General features: G+C 43.7%; 1 protein-coding gene across 3 annotated transcripts in view; it reads right to left on the bottom strand.

Moving 5' to 3' along the window:
• SETBP1 (SET binding protein 1) overlaps positions 1-23,437 on the bottom strand; it is a 269,348-nt gene that overhangs the window by 218,655 nt on the left and 27,256 nt on the right. Inside the window, exon 1 of one of the 3 annotated variants that reach the window (XM_046905640.1) lies at positions 11,050-11,192. The exons of the other annotated variants lie outside the window; for them this stretch is intronic. The gene's annotated coding sequence lies outside the window, so the exon portion shown is untranslated. Of the gene's footprint in view, positions 1-11,049; positions 11,193-23,437 lie in introns of those variants that run through there. 3 annotated transcript variants of the gene reach the window in all.

Below are 23,437 nucleotides of genomic sequence, written 5' to 3' on the forward strand. Positions count from 1 at the left end.
ATAGGTGTGTAACATTAGGCAGCTAAGTTGAAAGGCAAAGGAGAAAAAAAAAAAAGCATATGGACAACATTTGCAGCCAGTCGCAACTCTGTTTAAGAGCAGATGGAAGCCTTGTCATTCAGGGGTTTCCTCACATACACCAGGCAGTTCAGTGGGGATAGGGAAAGGGGCTTCTGTTTGGATGCTTCTGTCTGGAACCAGATTAGAAGAAAGCATGCTTGCCGCAGCACGTGCCTTGTGTTATATTAAACATGCATATGCAACTTCAGCTTTTATTCAGAGATCTGAAACAGAGCCCTCCAGGGTGCTAAGGGTCAGCAAGTTTTTGTTTGTTTATTTCTGTGTTATTTTACAGTTTGTAGTGCCCAAGGAGTTCGTTAAGAAATTAAAACACCTCGCCAGGGCTATCCTGCCATGGTTGCTGCCTCCTAATCTATCCCTCTCTGCTCCATCCAGCAGGGCAGTTCTGCATTCCTGATGTTTGCAGGGGAAGGAAAAGAGTTTTATCTTGATGGTGCTACAGACATTCACTCTTAAGTTATAAAACCCCATTCCATGTTTTTCATAGCCTTTTAATAACAGGTTTGGGGAGGAGCACTGTGATCTTGGAAACTCACAGGTGTATTGCTATTAAGTGTTCCTGTGCTTCTTGCCCTTGATGTGATGCTGTGGCTTAGAAGCAGGTAGGCACAATCATTTCCAGTGGAGGAGCTTGCTTTGGCTTCTGCTGGCTCCTATACATTACCAGACTTCCACTTCCCAGGGCAAGGAGCAAGAAGGTTCCTTAGCGACCACAGAGGAGGAAAGCAAAAGTGTCTCATTATTCTACGTGTTGTATCCCTGCCACTTGGTGAGCCCCACTGGGTTCACCGACTTCATCACACCATGAGCTCCAGCAGTTGGCCAAAGTTTGCAGAGAGAGAAAAAAAAAAAAAAAAAAGAGCAAGAGAAATAATAGTAATTGTAACAGGCTTAATTATCTCAGCTTCATGGGTGACTGGTCACTAGTTTTAGAAACCTGTGGTCAAAAAACACTGAACCATGTCACCCAGAAGTCAAATGAGGGCCAGTCACAACTCGCTTCACGCCAGCGGATCCGGAGAGCACACAAATCCCTGCTGCCGGGGCTGCCCCGGAGGCTGTGGCAAACACCAGCATCACTGCCGTGCTTGGAGCTGCCAGCCCCATTTAGAAGAGTCAGACATGACGCACATGGCATTGGCAGGCCTCTGCTGAGCCGCCAGGCTCTGTGCTAGGGGAGAGCTGGCTGGGATTCATGGGAGGATTCTAGAGTCTCATTGAAGCAGGAAAGGGGGGGGGGGAATAAATGAGAAGCAAAATTTGGTCACTGAGCTTCATGCAGCCATTCTGTTGTCCCCAGATGATGAACACAATTTCATTCAGTGGCTCATGGGCTCTGCACCCTATTGCACAAACATCCAAAGTTGACCCTTCTGAGGGGTGGCAGTCATTCAAAGCAGGTTTTTACACACCCCAAGGTATCACAAGCTGTAAGGGTCTTCTTCCTGCTCTTCCAAGCCTGTGGCCAGAGACAGCAGCACAAGGGGTGGTCTGGGTCAGCAACTCCATGCCACTCACCATGCTTGCCACTAGCACATCTTTCTAGGCACTAATCTACTCAACCCTCGTCAGCTTTCCTCATGTTTGAGCAGCAGCCACTGAAAATACTGGCAATGCCCTCACCCCCAAGGCACTGGCACAGTCTTTCCCTCACACTTCCAAAGACCTCTGAGCAACAAAGCTGTGAACACTGCCAAAAGTGGGACAGTGCCAGCAGCCACCGAAGTCTAGCTCATGCAGCACCTCCTTTGAAAGTCCAGGTCCTCTGCCCCTTCATTAGGCACACATCAGGCACACATCCTACTTTGTTTCTTGCTTCTCTGATGCAAACTCAAGTTGGGACTTAGCCCTGGGGACAGACTCCATTTCTCCTTGGAAGGTCCCACTGGCTAGATCTGACCTTGGCTTTCAAATGTCTCATGCTCTCCCCATCTCTCCTGCATTGCAATACCCTGCTCAGGAGTGAGCATGCAGGTAGGCAGTGCTGTCCTTCTCTGATTCCTTCATCATCTTTTCAAATATCCCAACATTTCCAGCACAGGGGAGCCCCTCTGCAGCTAACTTGCCTGATACCGCGCAGAAAAAAAAGGTGAACAATTCAACCTGTTGCCATGCTGCTGAGACTCACAGCTACTTTTAATTGAAACCACTACCATTTTGCACTATTTTGGACCACTAAGTAAAAAGCATGGGAGAATGTGGTGGTTTTATTATGTATTTTTTTTCCTACAGACACAGTTCATTCTTTGACCAAAAAGAAAACCACAATTGTATAGCACCACAATGGTGAACCCTGGGAATGAAAAATTAAAGGGGGGATGGAGGAGCTTAAAAAAAAAAAAACACTGAAATGAACAACATAATTAGTATTTATGGTTTTTATGCTGTTCTGCAAGGGTGACACAGAAGTCCTGAGGAAATCATGCCCAAGTGCCCACAGAGGGACACTGTAGAGTGGGAGAGGAGAAGGGGGGAACTGAATCCAAGGTGGAGGCAAGCAGGAGTACAACAGACAGCTGGTGTTTGGGTGGTGGTAAATCACCCTGAAATGAGCCTCTTCCCTCAGCTCAATGAGGCCTAAACAACAAAGGAAGGCACAGCTTGCAGCCGGACAGCCTGCTAGCCAACCACAGACACACATGACAGCTTCATTCAGGAGCCCGGAGTCAATACAAAAGCTTCGAAATCAATCCGACATCCTGCGACCTCAAACAATGCACCAAATCTTCTCAGAATTGGAGCCCCAAATGAGGGGGAGCAGCATTCAAGGGAGATCAAACCACAGGGCTGGCATTGAAAGGGACTAAAAAGGAGAAGAATGTTCCCAGTTTATTAATGGTGGGGTCTGGCCGGCTGCATCCCAGCCGCCATAGGTTACGTTCATTAAAGGGCAGCACTTTGCTCGCATTATGCAGAGCCCAGAGAGTATGTGTGCCTGAGTGTGCCCCTCACTTTCCAGAGATCAGGATGTGCCTTTCTGCTTAGCACTGTTGTCTTCATCAGAAATTCCTTCTGTGTGAACCACAAATGTGTTTTTTTCCCACTTGAGCAACTGTATGGGCACAGATGTGAGCACGCCCTCGCACATACGCATGCTCGCTCTCAGCCTTGAGCTGAAAAGCATAAAGAAACACAGGCAGGCTCTTTCCAAGGAAGAAAGCCCTGTATTTCACATTTAAGCAAACCCCTTTCCCTCCTGGCCATGCTTTCAGCTCTCACACACACAATCCACTACAAAAGACCGAAGCATTACGTGATGGTTGCTGCTGCTGAAAGAGTTGATTGCTCCATAAACACTTGCATGCATCCAAAGCCATAAAGAAACTGGTCCAACATCAGAGCCAAGCCCCGAAAAACAGAAATATAAAAAAAGAAGGGCTTCAGTACCACGAGCTTTCCCCTCTGGATGGGATTGCCCCCTCTGGGGTAATTTCACCTGCAGCATCTGTCTTGCAGCACAACATACAAACAGCACCCTCCCCCCATGCATGTGGCACCAGCAACAAAAAGGCCAAGCAAATCCTTTTTTATCAGCTTGCCTTTGAAGGCAGGTGGAGAAGTAGAATATAGACACACACACAAAAAAAGAAAAGGATAAATACAATTTGCAAAAGTGCTGTTTGGATTTGCCTGTCCTAATTATCTCCTTTTCAGCTGCCACATCTTTGAAAGAGTCAGACCTTGCAAGTTTTCTCCATCTCAGCTGCAGAACCCAAGACGGAGAGCTCACATTAGGAGGTCAGACTTGAAAAACATTTCTTTTCTTTTTTTTTTTTTTGGTGCTGAAATGGGAGTAAATGAAGAGAAAGAGCTGAATTTTTCAAAGCTGTCTATGGATTTTGATGTGTATTTCCCATGTGTTTTCACTGGAGATGTGTCAAAGTCCAATCAACTTTGCTTTTAAAGTGTCACGCTGATATTATATTCAGAACAGAGATGGCTGTGGGAGCTAGTAATCTCCATCAAATTGGAGAAATTTAGGTGCACAGAAACCAAAATCAAAAATATACATTCTCTAGGACTTAGCAATTTCAACACCTTTTACTTTGAATAGTTGGAAATGTAGTATTAAGACTCCATTAAAAAATAAAAAATAAATTAAAAAAAAATCTAGGACAAAATGAGGTGATATTCAAACCCCAGGCAGGGAGACTGGAGCAGTCACCACCTGGTTTATCTACAGTAATACAAAAAAAGCTTCTCCATTAACATTCATAGAAAGAGGAAAACTGCAGCCAGGTTGGGCATGTGCCCAAAGATGTGGTAGCAGAGTGGCAGGAAACCACAGAGGGCTGCAACCATTTATAGCAATCCCAATGAAACAGAGTCTGCGGAGAGCAGGTGGAGGAAGATTCAAGGTTAAGTTTTATTGTGGGATAATAAGGCTGAAATCTTTCATTCTATAACGTGCTTTCTCCATGTTGAAATAGAAGATTTTCTTTCAAATATACAGTGAATCCAAACACAAGTTTTTCAAGTGTCAAGAAAGCCAAGCTCTTATCTCAATGACTTTTTTTTTTTTTTTGCTTGCATGCTCACGTTAAACTCTGCTATTTGAATAATTTAACAATCTATCTTAAATATTTCACCAATAAATCACAGGTTTGTGTTTCTATTTCATGTTACAACTAATCACTGGAGGAATGCCCAAGCTGGAAGTCAAAATTCTGCTCCACCAAGCCAGCCATGCGTAATAATTTCTCTACAGACTCTCCAGTGAATTAAAACTTCTCCGCAGAACTCATGTCATATAAAGAGTTCTTTATACAGGAGAAGAGTGCAACGGCGATCTGGGACAGTCTGTATTCTGCCAACAGGGTTTGATATTTCCAGAGCTAATTGGTTTGTAGAGGTTCCCTCATCCCACCAAGTGCAAGCATGCAGCTCCCAACTGAATCCCATCCACACAGAGCTGGGGTCCCACTCTCCTGCTCCAGATGATGGGAGCAGGTACCAAGGAACCCCAAATCCCACTGAGCATCAAAAGGAATACATCTTTGCAAGTTTCTTCTACAACTGTAGTGGAAGTGTGGTTTTGGCGACCACACTCCAATGCAGTTTTGATGCAAAATTAGCATGTTTGTAAAAATGATGAGAAATAGACCCACCCTCACCCAAACTCCCAAAGTCCCCATTCACCAAAATGAATCCAGTAAACCTCACATAAATACAGTTTAGTGCAATTAAGTCTAATTTCGTCCCTGAGCTACTGAGACACATTCAAAGCAAGACCTACTGTGGTCTCCCTCAGCAAAAGCCAAAATGCATGAACTGCATAAAGAGATAGCAAGACGTTTGTAGACAACATTTTGGACCCAAAAAGGAAAACAGAATGAATGAACATGAGGAGAGAAGGGTAATAGCTGTAAATAAATCATCAATAATCTGCCTTTTTTTTTTTTTTTTTTTTTTTTGGTATGCATCAATTTTTACTTAGTGTTGTTAAAAAAGGAACGAACCTTAAAAAGTAATGCTTTTTCCTCCAGAGAAGCATGCAGTAGATGATCTCACATTCTTACATGCCAATGTATGAACAAAACACGTAAGCAAAAGCGGAGAAAAGTGGAGGCACGCACATTCGTGCATGCCTACACAAACATATGCACAAATAAAAACCACAATGGGCAACATGACTCCTCTCCTGCAGCTGGAAGAACATCCTCCTGTCATACTTCCTAACAGCAATGAGCTTGCCTAGGGGTAGGCAGTGAGATGGAAACTAGAGATGCATCCTCCTCCTCCTCGTTTGAGGACAGAATCTCCATCTTTCCTGTTCACGTGCAGCTGACAAGGCTTCCTACACACTGACTTGGAAACAATTTACTGCTTTGTGCCAGAAGTGTAGTCAGGGCTTCAGTCCTCTGTTCACCACCTCCCTCAGCTGAGCTGCTTCATCTGAAAAAGGTTCACCTTCTTCCTGCTCCTCCCCTCCAAGGTGCACTCTTCCTTCTCTCTGGCTTTTGTAACTTATCTCCCTGCAAGCAACTTCCCAACAGGAGCTGAAATTAAACAGGCTGCCCATATGCCATGGCTCACTTGTTGTCTGTTCTCCTCACTGCCATCTGGCCTATTTGCTCAGCCAAAGGGGGAAAAAAAGTAGTTGGGGGGAGGGAGGGGTTAGGAAGAAGAAGAAGAGGGATGAAGCCAGACACAATGAGGACGAGGAGGGATGTGATGATGCTGTCTCTCGCATCTGCTCCTTGGCCAGACTCCCAGATAGATCAGTAATAGAGAGCAGAAAAACCAGTGACAATTAACCCAAACACACTACTGTTTATTTAACCTGTTCAGAGGGATCAGGCCATGTGCTGCTCCCCTGGCAAAAAGGCATGGTGTTCCAGCAAGGAGCTTCCCACTGAGAATCCTCCAGCCAGAAGAGGCAAACGGAGATCTCTCCAGGACGAGGATGGAGAAAGTGCACAGACTGCAGAGAGTACAACAGCTGTGTTGCCCATCTCAGGTTTTCCTTAACTCTCCAATTTTTTTTGTATGGCACCTCAAGCAGATAAGCAAGGATGTGACTGGGTATGCAGGGAGGGGCAGGTCTGCACTGGTTTTGATGCATACTAGTTTCTAAAGCTCTTAACCCTAAAAAACAGGGGGAAAAAAGAAAAAAAAAGGATAGAAATCAAAAGAGAAAAAGCAGAATGAATCTGAAGTGCCCGGTTATGCCCACACTACTCTCCTAAACACAAGCAGGTTTTAGGCCCTAAGAATTTCTGAGCATAGACATAACTCGTTACTTCAGAAGGAAAGAAAATAAATGAAAAAGCTCACGAAACTTCAGGGCCATCGCTAACGGTTTGTGCCAGGTTAGGAAGAAAGTCTGTGAGCACAGCTGTGGAAATATTAGAAGTTTTGTGTTCTCCATGTTGAAATGAAAACCTCAGAACTAAAAAGAATGAAAAAAAGAAATAAAAACCTTGGAAAATAATTTAAAAGAAAATGAAAACTACAAAGCTACTTACTCAGCAAAATTAAAAAGGGGCAAGAAAACTGCATTTGCAACACCTTTTACTGCTTATTTTTCTTAATTTGCAGTGACGCATTGCTTATACTTGAAAAGACTGGTGCACGTGGTGATAAGGAATTTAATTGCATTCCAGTCCTTTTACCCAGTTGCATATGTATTTACCTACCAGAAACAGAAGCAGAATTCAGCTTGTGTTTGTCTGCAGAGCACAGACTGCGGGTAGTGGAGAAGTGTGTGTGCGAAAACACACGCCTCTCACTGAGATAGGTATCAAAAGCCATACGCCGGGTTCATCTCAAAGCAGACACCGCTGAGCCATGAGATGACAATAATTACCACTAGAGCTCCATGAGATCATGGCAGGGAAGCCCCTGCAGGGAGAGACAAACAGGGAGAAAGAACAGACCTCTCCTTTCTGATACAGCAGGGCTTGCACATGGGCATAGAGAAACCCAGGTGCTTCCCAGAAGGAAAGGTGTTCATGCAGAAACCATTAAGGAAAGAGCTCTTCCATTAGTGGTGTGTCTACACCTGAGTCCTCCACAAACACAGAGGAGAAGAGGTGATCCTGCTTGTTGGTGCTATCTTCTGATTCACACATATGTTTTCACATTGCAGCTTGACTGCAGCAGAGCAGGATGAGTTTTTTCCAAGTGTGCTCATTCCTCTGTTTGCAGCCATTATGGTTTTGGAAATGAGTTGTTTTGTGAATAAAAAATACTTTGTGATAGTGAAACAGAAAGGAGAAAACTGCCTAAAGCTGAAACACAGCAGCATTTCTGCCTTTAGCACTGCCATGGCCGCTTTGCAGCAAGGCCTCCAGCTTTGGGAACCAATCTGTTAGAAGCAGCAATAGTAGAGACGGAAAGTCCACTCCCACTCAGGAGTTGAATTCCACCACAGGTTTTGGCTGACATCACCAGCTGATCCACACCTCGCTCTTGTGGTTTATGACCTCAATACAAAGCACCTCCATGGAGTCATTTCCTTGTACCTTACTGTAGACCATCCATTATCCACCACCTAATTGCTTGCACAGTGTGGTTGCAACAGAAATATTTCCTACAGCTGAACATTTGTGTTCCCAAGAGTTGGCACCTACTGAGCCAAGTTCCTTGGTCTTTATACTAGGTGTTACTACACGGGGAAGGTGTTCCGGTGAGCAGTAAAGCACACAGAGACAGAAATCAATCTAATTCCTCTGCGTGGATTTTCTTTGAAACATAAGGTTACATGACAGAGAATGTCTCTCAATACTCTGCAGAAATAGGATAGAAAGAAAGGGGAATGTTGTCTATCACAGTCTGTCCTATGCAATGTTAAATCAGAACTCCCTGGTTAGGAATAACAATGAACTGAAATAAAGTCAACAATAAAACACTGCTCAGAGCCGTATGCAAAAGTGGGAAGAGCTGAAGAGGAGAAGGGAGGGTTTTCTGCATGTTGTTTGGTTTTTGTTTTGAGACATGAGAGTAATTGGCACTGAGCTAATGGCATCCGAGCTGACTTGTGAACACTGTGCCCATTACGAGATGCCAACTTCCCAGAAAACGAACAGAATCATCCGATGAAGAGAATAAGGATGCTCCCCATTTTGTAACTGGCAGTGAAAGCCCTGGGAGGTGCTGAAAGGTTCCCACTCACAGGTAACAACTTTCGCATCTGCTCTGGCAGCTTTTGACCACCAAAATAAAACAGAAAAATATCTTTTCACATTTCTACTCTGTCTACAGAGGCTCCAAAATAGTTTGTATCTGCATACTGCATTGTTAAGACACAGTCCTCTCATTACTATATTATTAGTGTTGCATTGAATTCCACCTCAGGTTTTGGCTGACATCCCCTGCTGATCCACACTCTGCTCATGTGGTTTATTACCTTACCACAAATCACCTCTATGGAGTTGTGCTCTTGTAACTTACTGTAGATCCATTATCCTCCACCCAATTTTGAGTCCCTGGGCTTCTTTTCCCCCTGCAAGTGTTTTGTATTTGGTAAGTCCCTGTAAGTCTCCATGATTCTAACCCTCTGCCCATGTTTAAGAGCAAGAAATCTTTTCATTATAGGACTTATCTCTCCAATTAGACTAACAGAAGCGTCTCAAACCACGCGATTTCAGAACCACTCAGTAAACTTCAAGTGTCCAGATGTGACTCATTGATTTACTCCAACAAACCATTAGACCTTGAAAAGCCCTGCTATCCAAACATTGGACAAATCCAGACATCCTGGATCCATCAAGAGCAGGGTCATTCAACCTCCACAAGAAACTATTACACAATTACTAGCAGTGAAACTTAGGGGGATGTGATTGCCCACCCAGGCCACGCAAAACCAAAGGATATTGTGATCTTTGAAGAAGAGCTGTCTCAGTGCTGTATCAGACCTAGCCATGCTGGGAGGGAGAATACTTGGGAACTATTGATGTGGTGGCCAAGGAAACCCAATCACATTGCCAGTCCAAAGCAGGAAAGATGTGAGAGCAGTTTTAAGATTTGAGACCCTTCACCCTGATAGTTCCCCATCTCACAGCTACCAACCCATCAGGTGCTTGGCAACCACACTTATCAGAGCCAGCAGAATTCATTTTACACACTCAAGGGATTTGAAGGTCCTTTACCTTTCCCAAATACTCCTATCAACTCTTTCCGTATCCTGTTTAGAAATTCAGATGAATACAAGAAACTACAAGGCGTTGAGTCTTGTACTACAGTAGGCCACAAATCCAATTGCTAAGATATCCAGCCAGGATATTTGCCTCCATTCCAGCAGTAAGTAGCAAGAAAATCTGCAGGGTTTTCTCTTTGTTTCATATGTCTGCAAGAACTGGATGTAAAAATACCAGAATGGCAGCAGTAATAGAAAATCTCTGGCCAGTGTGAGGCAAATACAGCCCCAAAAAGACATTTTATTTCCATATGAATCCTGTGAAAGCAACATAGATTTCCATGTACACTTCCAGAGCCTGAAAAACACTGCAACTTTGCACTTTTTCTTTTTCACAAAATAATTACACTTTTGATGAAGACAGGGATGTGGGTTTTTTTTTTTTTTTTTTTCCCATTCAAAATTCGAGGGCGATCTTTCCAACAGAACTTTAACAGGTTTTTCCTTTGCTTCAAATTCCTACCCACGTTACTTCACATATATTAAACAAGTTTGCACCTATAAGAGAACACCATGTTTGACTCAGTTGTAATAAGTAAAATCATGGGAGAAGGATAAACTATATCTACAATTTCTAAAATATTCCAAATAACTCCTGTATGAAGAAGGAATGGGTAAGTCATTATTTCAGCTACAAAACGCTACAGAAGTGGGGCAAGCAACTAACTGAGTTAGTAACATTACAATGTAGACAGCCCCTACGGTAAAGCACAGTTGCTCCTTTTGGCCCCAGATGTTAGAAACTCAATTTCTTTGAACTGTTATCATCTCTTCCACCCACCATCATTTGGGAAGATAAAAATCAAGGTCTGGGCTGCTGAGTCAGTTTACAAACACCCTAACAAGACGTTTACTCAGATTTGTTTTCAGTCACTTCTTCACTGAAACTCTGTGTCATGGGACTGGCAGCAGGATCTGTTAACCTCTTTGTGAGAAATGAGCCACGGAGAATGAGACAGAACGCATGACAAGGGAGGGAAAAAAAGAGATTAGACTGGCTGAATTTCAAAACTTTTGGTCAGAAGCTGGATCTTCTCAATACACAGTCCTATGCAACTGTGTAAAAGACACTGGATATCACTGGACTATGTGAAAAAGACTCTGGAGATATCACTAACCTGGAAATTGTGAAATTTAAGCTTTTTTGAAACAACCGTGTAGCATGCATATAACCTCTGGAAACTCAGCTAACATATCTGAGACTCAGTTTCCCCTGAAAACCAATTTCCAAAGCAGTTCAGCTCTTCTCACTACAAAGCTCTAACAAACGACACTGGTATTATGGATACAATTTTAGAAGCTAAAAGCTTTGAGTGGGCCAGACTCACTGATCTCCCGAGGGAAGCTTTTTTCTTTCTGCTGCATGAAGTATGATTTTTCACAGTGGGTTTAGTTCAAGCTTCAGATCGTCACAGATGAAGGCACCTCGGTAAAGCTCAGACTTTCCATTTCTCTTGGGCTTCTTCAAGTCTTCTTTCTTAGTTTCAATTTTCATTTCCTGTCTCCCTTCCCCCTTTTCATTTTTTGGGCTTCACATTCAAACAAAAACCAAAAGCATAACCGACTCAAGAGCTTTTGTATTCTCTAGTTTTGACTCAAAACCAGAGCAGGCCAAACAAAATGAAAGAAGACATCATTTTGGGATTCAAAGTGACTGTAGACCTTAGAAACTCCTTCTTTTTCACAGAAGGTGACTTGTGCTGTCATATTTCTGATTTGCAGGGAGGGAAATAAAAACAGAGAAAATTTCATTCTTCATATTTTAATTCTAAGCATAAAGCACGTTTCCAGATTCATAGTCTGCATGCTAGATACATGTGGGTATTGAGGTCCGAGTCTCTTTGGAGTTTAAGCTCCACATCTTCATTCAAATGTAACACAACATATATTGTGAAATGAAATAAAACCTTCCTCACTTCCGGAGGCAAACGAGGATCCATGGCTGGGAACCATGATCACTGCTGCAAAATGTGGTTTAGTACTATTATCAGGCCTGCTACCCTCTAAATATCCACAAATCAAAAAAATAATGAAGTAGCTTTTTTGGTTGTCTTCTCTTCTCTTCTCTTCTCTTCTCTTCTCTTCTCTTCTCTTCTCTTCTCTTCTCTTCTCTTCTCTTCTCTTCTCTTCTCTTCTCTTCTCTTCTCTTCTCTTCTCTTCTCTTCTCTTCTCTTCTCTTCTCTTCCCTTCCCTTCCCTTCCCTTCCCTTCCCTTCCCTTCCCTTCCCTTCCCTTCCCTTCCCTTCCCTTCCCTTCCCTTCCCTTCCCTTCCCTTCCCTTCCCTTCCCTTCCCTTCCCTTCCCTTCCCTTCCCTTCCCTTCCCTTCCCTTCCCTTCCCTTCCCTTCCCTTCCCTTCCCTTCCCTTCCCTTCCCTTCCCTTCCCTTCCCTTCCCTTCCCTTCCCTTCCCTTCCCTTCCCTTCCCTTCCCTTCCCTTCCCTTCCCTTCCCTTCCCTTCCCTTCCCTTCCCTTCCCTTCCCTTCCCTTCCCTTCCCTTCCCTTCCCTTCCCTTCCCTTCCCTTCCCTTCCCTTCCCTTCCCTTCCCTTCCCTTCCCTTCCCTTCCCTTCCCTTCCCTTCCCTTCCCTTCCCTTCCCTTCCCTTCCCTTCCCTTCCCTTCCCTTCCCTTCTCTTTTTCTTTTCTCTCTTCTCTTCTCTTCTCTTCTCTTCTCTTCTCTTCTCTTCTCTTCTCTTCTCTTCTCTTCTCTTCTCTTCTCTTCTCTTCTCTTCTCTTCTCTTCTCTTCTCTTCTCTTCTCTTCTCTTCTCTTCTCTTCTCTTCTCTTCTCTTCTCTTCTCTTCATTTCCTTTACTTTTTCCTTTCTTCTCCTTCTCTTCTCCTTTTTCTTTTTACTTGAATGTGATTGAATTCTCATCTTCTCATTCAGTTTTTCCCCCTGCTCTTTAGCAATTACAACTAGAGCCATTAAAGCTCTCTTACTCCCTGCTCCACAAGGAGAGCAGAGGAGTGCTCACATTTCTCTTAATTTCAGCACCTGGGGATTATTCCCTGTATCCTGCAATTTTGACCTCTTTTCCTTTTAGTGCCACTTGCACTTGGAAAGAAAAATTCAGTCCCAGGAGAGTATACAGGATGTTTTACATCACGGGACAACACTTTCAGCACTTTGTTTGAGGGCTGAAAAAGAAGGCAAAACAATCACCTGCTTGAGTGAGCTCTTTGGACGAGGCAAACAAGTGACACTTTGTTCTCATTTGTGCAACCCAGGCAGCGATGGAGAGGGGTACAGGAAGGTCAAGACAGATCTGTGATTTAAAGGCAGAAGGATGGTTTTGTGACTGAATGAGCCAGGCAGGGCTTCACTCTCAGCTCTTGCTGATAGAGAGTTTTATGCAGAGAAAGGGTTTCAGTGCCTCAGTTTCCCCACTGTAAGTTGCTGAATGTGCTGTCTACTCTCATTACAATGTTCTTATTGAAGAAATCCCAAAAGAAGTCACAAATTTGTGGTGCTAAGTATCCAGCATGCCAAACACTTTGCAGATGTGTAGCTGTAAATGTCTCTTTTCCCAAGAGCAGGGTTATCCACACTCCCAGTCCAAGGAAAAGCCACCAGAAGGAAATCCTAGCAGACCTCAGCATACCCCACTTGATGATGATCCATGAAGGAAAGCAAGCTCTTTCTATTTGCTTAACCACAGACAAGTTTTGGACCTACTGATGAATCCTAATATCTGTAACCAAGACCATACTGACTATTAAAATAAAAGAAAAAGCTTCTGAAATTCTCTTGGGTATCTTTAAGGAGCATCAGCCTTTGAGGGTCCAAATGCAGCGTAACTTGCTGGCCACAAATACAGTACAGCCTTGCCAAAAACCTTCCTCCTCTACTGAAGCTTGTACTGGCATCTGTGGCACTCACCAAAAAAAAAAAAAAAAAGTTTTATGACACAGTCATATAGTAGGAAACATAAACTCTTCTGGCCCTCATGCTGCCTTTTCACACAAGGAACAGCTTCTTTTTACATCTTCCTTTCCTTTCTGCTTATCTCCTTAATTAACCACAGATTTCTAAGTAAAGGAAATTACATTAATTGGAACCTTCTCGGGACATTATCAGCTTCAGCAAGAGTATTTGGGGAATGGCAAGGCAGAAGGCTTAGGTCAGTTGCTTGACAATCATTAAATCACCCCTTGGAGGAAAATGTCAGGGTATGAAAGACTAACAGAGTATTTGTGGTCACATCAGGCCATACCTGGATGGAATTCCCTTCTCCCAGGTGCTGCCAAAGACTCCAAGCAAGAGAGACCGTAGCACTGAGCTGAAGGAGGTACAGCTGATCTGTGTGTGACGCACTGGACAAACAAAATAACTCTCTTTGCTTGGGCTCAGTTTCCTGTTGCAGTGATGCACTGACTGCAGTGTACTTTCACAATGACTGTGACGCCTGCTCTTGTGTGCGCAGGCGTCATGCATCAGCCTCACTGCTAACAGCAAAGCAGAGGTGAGTGCATCTCCATCAGCACCAATTTGGACTCCAAACCTACATAAGCGATAGCTAAAATTGATGCCACCAGCCTTACCCATGAGAAAAACCGAGTCAAGGGATATGGACACCACAAATTCCCTTTGGTTCCAACATGACCTCCTAGGGGAAATGCTGCTTCCAATCTCTTTCTCCCTTCATGATCTTACTTCAGATTGGCAAAGCCATTCAAGAACATTTTATTACTCTGTCTTGAATTTTATCTACTCTAAGAGTGGATATACTCAAATACCATTCATCCAAATTGTGCACTGAAGCAGCTCATTTACTTTCTGGCCAACGGATCCTCGCGATGTCAGAATTTAATTTAATTTAATTTTTTTAAACATAGGCATCTCTAAAGGTAGTGTGGTAAGCAGCATAAGACATGCAAGAAGCTAGACCACAAAGTCTTATCTGACAGCAAAGAACACATCAGCAGGTGGTCAAATTCTGCTTGGTAGACATTCACAGAATCAGTAGCAACATGGGAAAAATGATGAAGCAAACTGCAATCACCAAGCTCCAGGGATTTCCACAAGCAGAAGTGAGAAGTTTTTGGAAACAGGTTCAGCTGGAGCGGTGTTTCAGCAATTGTCCTCCCGTATGGACTGGCTGGCTGACGTTCCCAGAGTCTCGTTTTGCAGTCTGACTGAATACCACTCAAAATATTTTCTCAATTAGAGGAGAAAACAGGATTTTGCCACTTGTCTGCCTCTATTCTGTTGCCTGTCAGCATTCAGCAAATATTTCAATCGCAGCCCTTTGCATGCTGCTAGCCCTGCTCATTTAACCTTTGGCCCTTCCCTAGGCTAATCCATTGGCCTTTACCTTCCAAACTTTACAGCCAAAGGCTGACTGCAGGACAAGCCTGTGGGGAGGGGAGGATGAAAGGGGGAATAACTTATGACAGGCACCAATATTGCCATGTGTTGGGGGTGGGGGAGACAGTACAAATCTCTGCTGGCATCTGGGATTTGTGCTTCCACCTCTGAGAGGAAATGAGGAAAATTAACACATTAAAACAAACAAGCAAAAAACTAAAAACAAATAAACAACAACAACAAAAACAAAAAACAGAGAGAGAGAGAAAAAGGAAGAGAATCACCCTTCATCTTAGCTCTCCTCCGCACAGCCTACAGCATCTCAAGGAAGGTATCTCATCAGCTCCAGAGCTTTCGCTCTGCTTTTCCCACCTCAACAGCTCGTCTCCTCATCTCGCGTGTCACCCAGATTAGTAGCTAACAATCCCGCTGTCAAAAGCGCATGTGATGAAAATAATGCCCAGAGCGCGGCCTGTCAGCCTCAGAAGCGCCTGCTCAACATTGACAGAGGATCTACAGAATGCCCAGAAACCCCACGCCAGCCCCCACCCCCCCCCCCAAGCATCCCACGCGCTCTCCAGGGGCTGCACCCAGCCGTCTGCTCTATGAGAAACCGCTGACCCTTTTGTCACGTGGGCGCTTTAATTGTTCACGTTGGTATTTTGTTTCTCCCTACTGTAGACAGTTTGCTGTCTGTTATCTGTCTTTCATACGTAATTAATTGTGTTGTCTCCCAGCTCATTAGAAACAAACCTCTCTCTTCTCCTTCTCCCTCGGCCAAGTCACAGTGTGCATTATTTAGGTTAAATCATGTTTAAACAACTACATAAATAGTAGGTTGAGTTTGCCTTTTGTCTGGGCTGAGGTTGTAGCTTGGCTCCGTTCTCAGTGTGCCAGACCAGGAAAGCCCTTACCACTGGAAGCTTCCAAAAGGAAACCTCACCAGGGCAAGGCAGCACTGTCCGCGACGAGCAGAAGGCTGGGGCAGTGGGTAGCAGGAGTGAGCTGCCAAACTTTAATGAGGCAGGCACAGAAGTCACTGCTGCAGAGCAAAAGCCTGCAAAGTGGATGCTTGCTGTCTAGCCCAAGATAACTGCAAAACTGAGGTGAGTTTGAGGTTTCTTTGGCGTTTGTTTTTTCTTTTCCTTCCCTCCCCTTGTAGCTCTATCCAGTGAAATATATTTTAAGTGACATCATTCCACACATCTTGTGCCATTCACTATGACATTTGGTAACAGTATCTACACAGACCTTTCCTGCAGCTAGCAGGATGCAACACAACTGGAAGACCTCAGAGCTTTCACTCTTTTGATTTCACAATTCAAAATGAAATGAGAGTTTCCGAAGTGGGTTCCCTCAGTGCACTGGTTAAAAAAAAGATTGAGGATGTGGGTATACAGGTTCAAGCATATAACCAACATGAATCATCACCTTGAACTCAAAATTTGAACCAAATTGTTGTGTGGGGTCAGGGTAGTTCAACTAAGCCTGAAAAGTTCATTTGCTTACACATCTGAGCTTCCTGGGCCAAAGTTTAAAATCCTTATAGAGCCTTTTCCTGTGAAAAAACATCTCTAATATCAACTGATGCAAAGATTTGAGGATTTAAATAATCTTCTTCTAGCTGGAAACAACCACTGACAGAATGAACATGAGAAAGCTTGTTTCCTAGAGATTTCCAGCTTAGCTTAAGAGATTTAATCAATTGGATGAGATTCGGGTGAATCACCTGAACTTTTGGATACTGACTCCAGCCAAGACCTCCCATCGTCTTTATATATGCACATCCCCACTGATAGATCTGGGCTAGCCAAGCATTTTAACTGATTGAACCAGACTCAGTTTTGCTGGAGTGCCTGCAGAGGTTGTGAAGGGCTTTGGTGAAGGCTTCCACATGAAAAGCTCTGCAGACATATCCAGCGGTCTTATATTAAGCTAAATTACTGCTTGGGAAAACTACTTATACAAGGAATGTAAGGCAATGAAATTCCCTCATCTGAGCAGAGATGATGAGAACAAAAGCCTTCAATGCTGCCTAAGACCAATGAATCTCAGCAGTGACATGAGAAGACCATAAAGAAACAGGGCATAGTTCGTTTTCAAGTCTGTCTGCTACCAGACCACTCCACCAAATGGGTTTTAAGATCATGGAGGCCACAAGCCTACGTCATGCAAGTCACTAAATTTGCTTTTATCAAAGACTCTCAATATAAACTTGTTGGTTAGGCTTGATGCAGCTGCCAATCTATCAGGAAAAGTAGGTTATCAAGATGAACCCACCAAAATGGTAACCCTTCTCCCCATTCTCTACCCAAATTTCTCTTCTAATGCAGCGTCAGGAGGAGGCAGTCCCCCTTTCAACTTTTCCCAAATACTCACAGACAGTAACGAGATGTCCATCACTGAGTTTGTCAGAAACATACACAGCTTTTAGAGGATGCTGTAGTATTAAAAATATATACTTAAAAAGAAAAAAAAATCAAGAAGGAAGAGGGAAAGGAAGGAAGAAAGAGAAACATACACAAGTGGGGGGAGGGAAGGAAAAAGGACAACAATCTGAGACTTTCAATGGGAATGTCCAAAAATAACACAAACAGGATCTCCCTGCCATCTGCTCCGATCCTCTCTGAATGGCTTTCAAAGCAAAAAGCCTTGCCAAAACCTGACAAACAAAGCACCAAGCATAAGTTTTAATGGAATACCAATACTGTGTTCCCCCCCACCCCCTACTTTTTGCTACATATACACACACCTTCCACACCCTTCCAGTTGCCAAATAAATGACACTATGCAAAAAAAATTTGCTTTGGTTACGAAGCTGAATAAACAAGGAATAATTTTGCAAGTGCTCCCATATGTCTCTGCTTCTCTGCTTACAATGGACACTAATAAGATTTGCCATAACTAATTCATTCTTTCACACCATTATTCTTTATCTTTAAATAAATAAATAAATTCTGCTTATCCCATGTCCATTTTTATGCAACTTTCACACAGCTGAAACACAAGCATTTCAACAGCAAAACCCAGCCCTCCCAAAGCAGACACTTGCAACTTAGTTTAGACCAGTCAAGTGGGTTTAAAGAGGAGTTTTGCTGGAGTTAAAGGAATAGGAAAGTGTTCGTTACTTTTTTCTTTGATTTTCCATTCTCATTAAAAAATAAAAAAATTAAAAGAGAGATGACGAATGAGACTGACGGGGAATGGGAAAGTATAGGAAAGCTATGATCTCAACACCAAAGTTGTTATGTTAGTGCATATAAAAGTCTCTACTCCAAAGGCAGCGTGGTAGTAAATACCAAGCAGAAAGTGAAATTCAAAAACCAGCAGTTTTCCTATGCTTCTTCACCTCATTTTGGCTACCCAGAGCAAACCCAAAGCAAACACACAGCAACAACATCCAAGGAATAGGTTCAGCCCTCACTCAGTGCTATGAGGTTAGTCCTCTGCAGAGACACCAACTACATACAACTCTGAGATGCAAAGATCTCAGTGCAAAGGACAGAAATTGACTATATTGCTTGTCATGCTGTTTTCTTTAAAAGTGATTCACATCTCTCTAGACAAACCTGAGAAATAGAAAATGTTTAAATTCACACTTCTTTGTTGCATTTTGTTCCCACTGCTGTTGAAATATTTTTATGTACCAAAAGCACACCTTTACAAGTGTCATCTTGCTCTTTATGCATATATGTATATATATATTAAGTAAAAACCATCTGAGGTCTAAATTACTTGAACAAGCAGAACTGTTTTCCCTCCATCTATCCCCCTCTACCAACACCTCCCAGTGCCGGATCTGCTCCTCCTCCTCCAGCACACAAATGGCCTCACACCAGACAGGATGGAGGGTAGGTTCCCAATTACACTTTATTTTATGAACATGGGGCCAGGACAGGGAAGGGGCTGGGAGAGGTGGGGGTACACACCATGCTGGTTCCTTCACACTGCCCAAAATTAGGAGCAGAGGTCACACCACCTGCCAGAAAGAAGCTGACACGGAACAAGCTTTCAGCCACCTGTCAGCCCTCCCTGTGTCCCTGGGATGTGACCCCACAGTGAAACCCTCTTTTGGAGGGAGGACCCTCAGGGCACCCAGTTGTTCCTCACAGTCCATCGATGGAGACAGCTGAGCAGCAGTGGGATCCTGATGGATGCACCAAGCTGCAGGAGTTGGCGCATTAAATTGCAACTGCAGAAGGTAGATCTCCCTCTGCCATGGCTCTGGGCCAGGCACCTCTGTCTGCCTCAGTTCCTGCTTTTAGGATGGAGAAGGCATATATGGGGGGTGCAGAAAACCTGCACTCATCTGTAATGTTCAGTCATGACAGTTGTAGGGCACTGCCTTCAACCTTATATTATCCATCATCCAACTCCTTTTTCCCTATTTTTGTGGCAATTTATTTTTTTGTACCACTATGAAAGTAGCACTATTTACTTTTTTTCTTTTTTTTTTTCATTTATTCTCTTTCAGTGTCTGAACATCAGGGGTATTACACCTCATGATAAACTTCCAAGCCTCTCAATTGTCTTATTTAACTATCATACCCTCCCCGGTGCTGCCTGCATGGCCATCTCCATCTGGCAGAGCCCAAATCCTCCTTTCTCCTTACCTCACTGTTTAAATTCCTCTCCAACTGGGCTGCTGGCTTTTCCTTGGGAACAAAACACAACCCCACTGAACAAACATTTCTATCTATCTGTGTCAGCAGCCACGAGAAGACTCCTCTTGCTTGCAAAGCCGTCTGTATTTTTTCCTCAGACCTCACAACACATTTGACATCCTTTCTGACTTTTCTCCTGGCTCTAAAACTAGATGTGTTTTGGTTGCTTTGGCCAATCTTTGAGTTTGTTTACAGAATCCTTCTGCTACTTGTACTCCTTACTGAGGCTGGTCAGTCAGATACTATCTGTATTTTAAGGTCATACTTTTGAGCCTCTTTTACACCTGCTACTTGTTTGGAATGGTTTTTTTTTTTTAACCCCTAGTTAAACTCTCTGGCTGTCCCTATAACACTTCTTAGCTCTGCAATACAGCTTGAATGGTAGGTAGTGCATTTGCACTGTTAGCAGCTACATGGTCTCAGGTACCTCTGTTATACTGAGAGATTATGCCTAAACCTCAGACATTACCCAAATAAAGTGGCAAGGGCCAGGGGCAGGCAGAAAAGCTGCAGGAGAGCAGAAGCGAAGGGGACTGCAAGGGGAGCATAAAGCATTTCTACATTTTCTAACCAGGGATTAACATATGGGTTTTAAACAAGGGGTCTCCCTTCCCAGCTGACAGCAGCAGCTGCAGCTTCTGACTCGCTTGCAGAGTGGCAGGGAATCCAATCAAAGAGAAAAGAAGAAAGAGGACAACCCTTCCTTGGGGAGTAGGAAACACAATACAAGCTATTCTAAAACGCCTGCAAACACTGGCTTGGTTTTAGGTCAGGCTCTCCTTCCCCCTTCTGTCCCATCACCCCCCTCCTCTTGGAACAAAGGGAAATTGGTATTTTTTTGAAATTCTTCTGAAAGCCAAACCGGCAGATGGTTCTTTCCATGCCGGGGAGGGAACAAAAAGAAAAACCTGCCAGGATACACATCACCGAGATGTGACAAAGATGGGCATAGTGGATGGCCTCTGACCTGGGGATTACACAGAGGCCTATTAAATCATGTGGCCAAGATGGACTGAGTCGACTTGTATCTCCAGCACACAGCTGCCATACCCCACAGGCTCATGCAGTTTTATTAGCTGAAGTCAGGCCAGATAGACAGAAAAAACGACAGACTGTTTTTAGACTTCCACCCCACCTTTTCATCACTTTATGGCAATGCCACAAGCCAATGGTGGACATGAAGTTCAGCAGGCAAATTCACAATGTAATAGTATAAAGCTTATTTAAACAGTAATTAGCATCTGTCTTACTTCCTTGTTTTGCTGCAAAGAGAATCACAACCCGAAACCTTCACAAAGTCATGTGTACACATCACTAATAGGAACTCCTACAGATGGAGAAAGCCAAAGGCAAGTCACTGTCAGTCACTCTCTCACAATCAAATGCTTCAGGTTAAGGACTTGGCTGTCTGTCAGAAGCTGCCTTCCCTTTTCTTTGAAGCCTCCTCTGCCCTTTAAATGACATCAACAGCCACATTCCCATTATTTTCAATAGTGGCCCAAGCAGATCAAGGGTTCCTCATCACAAGCACCCAAGTCTGACATCGCCTCTAAACATGAAACATGCCTTTGTTACACGCTACGTCTACCAACCATAACACGGGGAGCAGCAAAGGATATGCTGCCCTCCTGCAAAGCTGCCCCACACCTCACAAATTCCCATGAAGCAAGTTGGCAATTGCAGTCCCCAAGTGACTAATGGCAGCTCCTGCCCACACCCAGAGGCAGTGACCTAAGGACAGATCAATCCCTCCCATCACATACTTCCTCCTGCAATTGCAATTCTTGTAGTCACAGAAGCAAGCAAGCTCTCCCCCCCCCCATCTCTCCTTCAAGTCAGGATTATAATTACAAGTAACGCAATGGAATTAAGACAAGAGAGAGAAAACACTGGAGGGAATTGATCCAAATGATGCCATAAATTATTGAAGAGATGTCATGGAAAGGCTGAGAGGGCTGAGAGGGGATCTTATTAATGCTTGTCAATATCCAGTGGGTGGGAGTCAAGTAGATGTGGACAGGCCATTTTCAGTGGTGCCCAGCAACAGGAGAGAGGGCAGTGGGCAGAAATTGGAACACAGAAAGCTCCACCGGAATGCCAGGAACAGTTTCTTACTGTGAGTGCAACAGAGCACCAACACAGGCAGCCCAGAGAGGTTCTGGGGTCTTCTTCTCTAGAGATATTCAAAACCCGCCTGAACACTTTCCTGTGCAGCCTGCTGTAGGGAACATGCTTTAGCAGGGGGATGGACTAGATGATATCCAGAGATCTCTTCCAAACCTTATGATTTCTTGTATATGTAAAAATGTGGAGCTGTTTTGGGGAGGAGTCAGTTGAGCACTGGTGAATACAGCAACCAGACAAGATGTTAATTATCCCATCTAATCCTCACATACCTGGGCTATAAGAAGCAAAACACATTGATTCTGAAGCATTAGATCCCTTGGAAGATGCAGCCAAAGAGGTACCTTCACGCTCCCAGTTAATAAACACTGTACAGGATACTGATTTGGGAACTGTTCCTACAGCTGAAAAATCTTTGGTTGGAAGCAGAAACAAGGGCTAACCAAACTCCTGTTAGCTCTGCTACTGCCCACTGTGAAATTTTCTGCCTGCCTCACATCTATTATTTTTAGTCTTGAGAGTGAGCTTTCAATAAATTATCCACCTGAAAATATAACACGTGAAGATTAGGCAAAAATACCCAGGCCAGGACAATATTTTAGCATATGCTGGGTTGTAACAGAGTCTAATGAAAAAAATATATAATAATTTGGGAATTAGCGTTGACTCCGCATCAAAGGTGTGAGGAAACCATTGCCTGCTCCTCCTGGGAAGTAATTGCCAAGCTTGCTACAGAAGGGCTTTTGCCGAAAAGAACAAGGCTGGGAATAAATGCCATTGCCCTATGGTGAAGCAAGAGCAGGATCACTGGTGACACATCTAAGCATTCACTGCTTGGCCCTCTCATCAGGCAGAGCCGAGCAGTCATCAAGGAGGAGAACATGGCCTCTGGGTGGCTGCTGGTGCCACCACATTCCTCCCAAGAGCATTAGGCAAGGGAAAATTACCCACAAAACCCCTCTGGGCTGATCCTCATCTTTCAGTGTGTGGATCAAGAGCAGATCACACAAAGCTACAAGGCTGCGAAGCACTGAAATTCCTCAATGAACCACCCAGGTTTATAGTGCTGGAGTTGCTGTAACACCGATGTCAATAAAAGATACCATCTCTCTCTACAAACTTTGCCACCCAGGTGAGACAGAGAGCCATGAGAAACTGATGAGAAGATAAGAAGTCCTCCAGTAAATATTCCTTGTTTGACTCTTACCACATTTTAGTGTTGAGAGACCAGAAGCAACTATTAAGAGCATCTACACTGTCTGATTGCACACAGGCCCCAAAACCTCAACTTCTCATTTCTGCAAATTCTTCTTTGAAATAAATTTTCTTATTAAAGTGCCAGCAAAGATGCAGAGAGTTAGTAGTTTTGATACAAATTCAACAGTGTCAGTGAGAAGAAGAGGTCTGGATTTCAGAAGCCATCACTAAGATCAGGCCATCATCTTGGAGACTCAGTCGCGGTATCGTTAAGCAACCACTGTATGATGAAGGAGACCCAAATATTAGCCTGTCCTGTGACAGATTAATTAATCTCATTATTGTATTTCACACACAGTATTAAGAGAAAGATGGTTTTGTTTCTCCTCCTTTAATTTCTACAGGATTTTTAGCTTCTTGCAGAAGGAC

This window comes from Gallus gallus, chromosome Z (assembly GCF_016699485.2).
Source record: "Gallus gallus isolate bGalGal1 chromosome Z, bGalGal1.mat.broiler.GRCg7b, whole genome shotgun sequence".
Classification (NCBI taxonomy): Eukaryota; Metazoa; Chordata; class Aves; order Galliformes; family Phasianidae; genus Gallus; species Gallus gallus.